General features: G+C 31.2%; 1 long non-coding RNA gene and 1 other non-coding gene across 2 annotated transcripts; both read right to left on the bottom strand.

Moving 5' to 3' along the window:
• Window positions 1-3,110: 3,110 nt before the first annotated feature.
• On the bottom strand, window positions 3,111-5,721 carry LOC149518712 (uncharacterized). Its single transcript, XR_016342457.1, has 2 exons — window positions 4,183-5,721; window positions 3,111-4,065 (listed from the first exon to the last, which is right to left on the bottom strand). It is a non-coding gene; the product is annotated as an uncharacterized LOC149518712 (long non-coding RNA).
• On the bottom strand, window positions 3,912-4,059 carry LOC149518713 (small nucleolar RNA snoR137). The gene has a single exon (XR_016342533.1). It is a non-coding gene; the product is annotated as a small nucleolar RNA snoR137 (small nucleolar RNA).
• Window positions 5,722-6,385: the final 664 nt, after the last annotated feature.

Below are 6,385 nucleotides of genomic sequence, written 5' to 3'. Positions count from 1 at the left end.
TATCGCCTTTGTCTAGCCCTTTGCCTAATCTAATCTAATCCAGTCACCCCTACCCAGTCCTATCAGATCAGTGACCCTTGTAACCAGCCACTAGACCAACCACCAGACCAGTCACCAGACTAGCCACCCCTTTACCAGAACCCTACAGTCGTTCCTACAGCCACCCCTACAGCACTTAGACCACCTATTATCCCAAACACAGATCAAGCTTTAAAAAAAAAACCTAATTCAATCCCCTTCTAGTCTCTTTCGGACACATCTCTAATTACTCCGAAACACCAAACTCCCACACCCAAAAGCTTGAAACCATTTCCAAAAACTCAAACACTCCACCCATAGAAAATTAAAAAAAAAAAACTAAAAACGTAAAAAACACCAAAAACAGACCCACAAAAACAAAAAAACCAACAACACAGTCCTCCTCGTAGAGAGGAGCCTCAGCGTCAAAGCCACCTATAGCAAAGAAAAAAAGATTATCAATGATTCTTAAAAAAAAAAAAAGAGGATATAACACAGAAAACTTCAAGCCTCGATTATGCCAATCAGGGCTATTTCTAGCTAAAAAGATAGTGGATTTGAGCTTAGGAGGTCGAAAGGGGACCTTTTCGATGAATTTTAGAGTTTTTCGATCATCGACAACCCATACGACAGCCGACGCAATGGTACAACACCGAACTCTAGCCAAAGTCAAAGAGAGTTTGGAAGGTTGGGGAATTTTATTTTTCTGAAAAAGGGATGAAATGAATTGAAAAAAAAAAGTTGACTTTTATAAAAAAAAACCATATGAGCAAAACAAAGTCGTTTTAAGCATAGGGAGAATCTGCGCGTGCTTGTTACCCGACCTAAGATCCGCGTAAATCGACCCGTCAACCCATTTCAACCAGCCTTAAATCGATTCAACTGAATCGTGCGCTGAACTGCCACTCAACCGGTTCAACCGAGTCGTTTGCCGAACCACCCCTATTTTTGACCCAATCAAATCGCCATTGATCGATCCAGTTCAAGTAAAAAAAATTTTTAAAATTTTTTTTATATTTTTATATATTATTTATTTATATCATTTGTAACATTATTATTATTGTTATTATGCATGCTTTAAAAGTTTTAGAGCTTATTAAGTTAAATACTTTTTGTTTTATACTAATAATTAACAATAATAATAATTAAATGACAATAACAATAATAATGATGTTTTAAAAAACTTTTAATTCCTTTTTAATAATCCAAGTGTTGAATAAAAAATAATAATAATATATGTATAAAAAATAAATAAATAAAAACTTTTTCCTACCTAGATGTTGGAAGGAATACAATCGTACTTTAAATAATAATAATTTCGTCTAGATGTTGGAGAATTATTATTATTATAAAAAATATTAAAATTAAATAGATTAATATTAACTTTATAATAAAAAATTTATTTTCTTAAAATTCACAAAAATCAAACTTGCTCTGAAAGTCTGCCTAGATGTTGAAGATTTTTAGAGATGTTCGCGTTTTTTTAAAATCTCAAAAATCAAAACTTCGAAATTGAAACCCTAAATCCTTCAAACCTTAAAACCTAACCCTAAAACTCTTAAACCCTAAACACTCTAAACCCTAAATTAAACCCCAAACCTTTAAACCCTAAATTAAACCCCAAACACTTTAAACCTTAAATTAAACCCTAAACCCTCTAAAACCTAAAAACAAAACCCTAAACCCTCTGAACTTTAAAAACAAAACATTAAACCCTCCAAATCCTAAAATCAAATCCCTAAAACATCCAAACCCTAAAATTGAAACCCTAAATTCAAAAGTCAAAAATCTAAAATCCCAAACCTTAAATTCGAGCTCTTAAACATGAAACTCTAAAATCAAAACCTCAAACCTCTAAACCCTAAAATTAAACCCTAAAATCCTAAACTCTAAAATTTGAGACCTTAAAACTCTAAAATTTGAAACCATAAAACTCTAAAATCCCAAACCCTAAAATCCAAAACCTTAAAATTCAAATTTCTAAAAACCCTAAATTTAACACATAATCCCTAATCATTACCCAAAAATCATGCAAGTCCTACAACCTTGACCTAAGCCTATATTCAAAATCATTTTAAAACTTTAAGGATATGTGTGAAAATCTTATATGAAATGATTTGTTCCTGAATATCGCCTAGATAATGGGGTATTTAGGAAACTTTATTTCATTAAGTTTTTTCATACGAATTCTTAATTCGATTAATAATGAGATTAATAAATAAAAAGTATAATAGTAAATTGGAATCTTAAATATAAATAATCGCACATAAGCTCTGCTTAGATGTTGAAGAGTCGGGGTGGTCTCATTATACTTAAGAACCAAACTTTAAAATTGCATTTCATCTTACATAACATTCATTGGCATACATACGTTAGCGTATTATCATTGGTAATTGTCTGCATTATTCTATTTTTAATTTTTATTTATTACTTGATAATAAAGTGTTTTATAATGAAAAAAGGACGATAAATTTTATTTGTGATATTATAAAATAAAGTAAAAATAACATTCCGAAAGAAAGAATTCTTGGTACTCTGCTTAGATGTTAGAAAGTCACCAATAATTATCTTTTATAAAAAGTGTTATTTCATTTTAAGGATTATTGTATTAAATTTTAAGCGAAAAAAGTTATTTTAAATTCTGCTTAGATGTTAAAGAATTTGAAGATAATTATTTAACTTAAAGATTTTTTCAATATTCCTAAATAAAGAGTTTTAGTACAATTTTATTTTTTTAAACGAAAGGGGATTATTATTAAATTTTAAATTAAAATTATTTCATCTAACATCGAAAATAACGCATAATTAATTGGTACCAATTTATGGACTTGTGAGGGTACTAACCCTTCCGTATGCGTAATCGACTTCCGAACTCAACCTGATTTTCGTAGATCGAAATTTATCTTTTTGATAAACTTTAAACTCGTTTTTATAGTTTTGTTAAAAAGATAAATTTTTTTTTGTGATCAATTACACCCTAAAAAAAGATTGATGACGACTCTCTTTTTATTTTTTTTATTATAAAATATTTTACGTCTGATGATCTCAAAACTATTACGACACATTGACAAAGTCAAAATGGTAACCTTAAATGAATAGTCTAACACATACCTTAACCAATAAAACAATCCAATAATATACAAATTGCTCACCTTTTTTAAAAAGCTTATAAAATTTTATAACTATGCTACTAAAAATCATTACAATATTTGATATAAAAACACTTTTTTTCAACACATAGAATCTACTCGCCTCTTGACATCTTTACCTTATCATAGCCTTATACATAAGTGGGTCATGTCATTTTATACCTAACCATGAGCCTATACAAACTTGACTCATGACACCCGGGCTGTGAACCGATTAACACTGCTCTCGCTTGATGCTACCTGAAACTGCTAAAGTATCCCTGATACGATGGTTTGCACTGAATGTGGCCGTCAAATGGAGAAGCCATTCATGTTTCGCTGCTGCGTCGATTGAATAAGTCCCATAACTTAATTACTCTTTGGAATTGCTATTTATGCTACCAAAATCTTCATTTAGAACTACTGCATTTGTTTTAATTATTGCGATGATGATATTGCGAGTTGCCCTGCTACTATTATTTGATATTTTGATTCACTTTTCTTTGCTTTGTTCGTTTTTATTAAAATCCATTACGGTAAAATTAATTTAGGTAATATTAATTATTAAAAATAATCGGTGAAATTAATTATTATAGAGATTAGATTAAAATCAATAATTACAGTGAAATGAAAGTGAAATTAAGTGTAATAATGATTGTACAAGCAAATACAATTGATTGTCATTATGTAAAATTGATTTTTATTTCAATTTTATGCTAAAACAGTCAAGGGCTTCGAGGAAAATAATAGAGATGGAAAAAATTTATATATACCAAGAGACAGGTAGCACACTGCAAGTAAAGATAAAATGCAGAGCGCTGTTTAAAATTGGCCAAAATTAATCAATTTATGCTTCGGAAACATGAACATCCCTCGCTGTTAAATCAGAGAGCGTTCACCAGTAAGAAGCAACTGCAATCTACAGAACAAAGAGAAAATAAAAAAACTAAAATTTCAGAAATTGAAACCTGTGAAAAACAGAGTCAACTGATGTAATTTGAACTAAATAAAAAAATGGCAGAATCCAACTGATTACAGGCTACAATTTGCTGTGAAAACGCGCAGCATGCAATGTTTTAAATGAATCGTTGGAATTGAAGGTGATTTACGCTTTCGTTGACGCGCCCTTCCGGATTCTTATAAAAGCCAATAAAGAACGCAACGCCTATCGAAAGCTATTGAATTGAATCAATAATTTTTTATTAAAGAAAAATATCAAAAAGATAGCAGCCAGAGTTTATGGGTAGTTGTTGAAAGAGAAGAGTAGTGAATGATATATGTTGCAAAGGGTGGAGTTTTATAGCGGTGGAGGACCAGAAACCCTAAATTTGGATAAAATGACTAAAAAGCCATTGGACTTGAATTTGGCAACGGGTCGTAACATGGGCCACAAAGTTATGAGCCCTCATGTAAACTACAAAGCGGAAAGCTTATCCATCATACTTGTAAACATTGCCAAAACTTAGGTTCCATCTTACTTGTAAACAAATCTCTTCTCATGAACCTCAAAAAGAGAGATCCCGTCTAAAAAGCAATCAATACCCATTCGGCCATTTCCTTCAAAATCAAAATATTCTCTCTCTTTAGATGGATTGGAGAAATCATTTGAGAAAAAAAAAAAAAAAACACATTCAAGGCTCTCGTGAGCCATGAAGGAATAGGGACAATGTATAGCGAATCAATGTAGTTTAACTTTTATCTATAGGTATAGATAGGTAGAGCTGACAAGCAGAAAATCTAAAACGTGGGAAAATTGTCTCATGTCAGAACTTGGAGTTGGAGGTCAAAGCGTGAACTGAACCCATCCACCGTTTATCGGGCCTGTTGACAAATTTTATCAGCCCATTTTTGTTTAAAGTCCATGACTTTGTATTCAGGACGGATATAACTTATTTCTCTAAGTTTTGTTGGGTTGAATTTTTTTATTAAAAAAAAAAAAAAGGGAGCCTTGATAAACCATACGCAAACATGAAGTGGTGTGTGACTCTGCTCCGTAACCTTATTTTCTTGCTATTGCCACTCCAAACAGTTTGTATATGATATCGACTAATCAAGAGTACTCCAAACAGTTTTCGTTACTCCATTAATCACCGAACACGTACATTTTGATTTTTTCTTTGGGATGGGTAATTTATCTATCATTAACCGTGAACACCTATTTTTTATTTTTATTTTTTTGTTTCAGTTTTGTTTCTTTTCTTTTGTTTCTTTTTCATTTTTTTCTTTTTCATTTTTTTCTTCTTTTTTTTTTCTTTCTTTCTTTTCTTGCACCTTTTTTTACTCAGTAACCGCACTATCAGCAGCTCTAACAGCCAATAGTTGCCATCCTAACATCCACCAGTAGCCATCTTAATAGTTACCCTAATCCTAAACAACCAAAGTTCAACTAAATCTAAAAAAATCTAAGATTTTGATATTGATTTGGCTCTATAAATAAAGTCACAAAATGAAAGATCCAAAAAAACAGAGGAAGACATCGAAAAAACTCTACAAAAAAAAAAAGATCAAAAAATATGTTAGATCCAAGAAAATCTTTGTAAAAAACCTTTAAAATACCAAACAAAAAAAAAACAAACACGAAGAAACTCAACCCCTAATAGCGAGGATTTCAATGTCTTTAAAAAAAACACAAAAAAAATTTTGGCCATAACTTTGGGCCTCGATCTACACAATTCGAGGTCATTTCTCACAAACCTAGTCTCGGATCTGTGTTTAGGGAGTTAAAGGAAAGATTTTTTAAAATTTTTAGGTTTTTGGGCAACCGACGACCAGTGGATGAAGACAATGATAGAGATCAATGAATGACAGGCTCACTAGCGTTGGATTTTAGGAGTGGTAACGATCGACGAGAGTTAGAGAGAGAGTGAGAAAGAGTCAAGGAGAAACATAGAGAGAGAAGAAGAAAAATGAATTAAAAAAATTAAGCTTTTAAAGTTGCTACCAATACCAAAACAATGTCGTTTATGACCTAGAAGATCCGCACACCAGACCCGGCACCCCTCAACCGTTGATTGGTTCAGTTGAACCACTAATCAATCCAAATCGATTTAGACTGCTATTGACCAGCCCACCTAGATTGACGTTGACCGATCCAATTCAAGTAAAAAAAATTTTTTTGATTTTTTTTTTTTAATATTATTTTTATTCTTTTAAATTTTATTATTAGTATTTATGCATGTTAAAATGCTTAAATTTGTTAGAATATTTTTTTTTGTTTTTATAATATTAATAAAGAATAA

Source organism: Durio zibethinus, chromosome 5 (assembly GCF_047325235.1).
Source record: "Durio zibethinus cultivar Kanyao isolate XHJ-2024 chromosome 5, ASM4732523v1, whole genome shotgun sequence".
NCBI classification, from domain to species: domain Eukaryota; kingdom Viridiplantae; phylum Streptophyta; class Magnoliopsida; order Malvales; family Malvaceae; genus Durio; species Durio zibethinus.
Note: the sequence above shows the minus strand (reverse complement) of the source record. Positions and strands in the feature narration are given on the sequence as shown.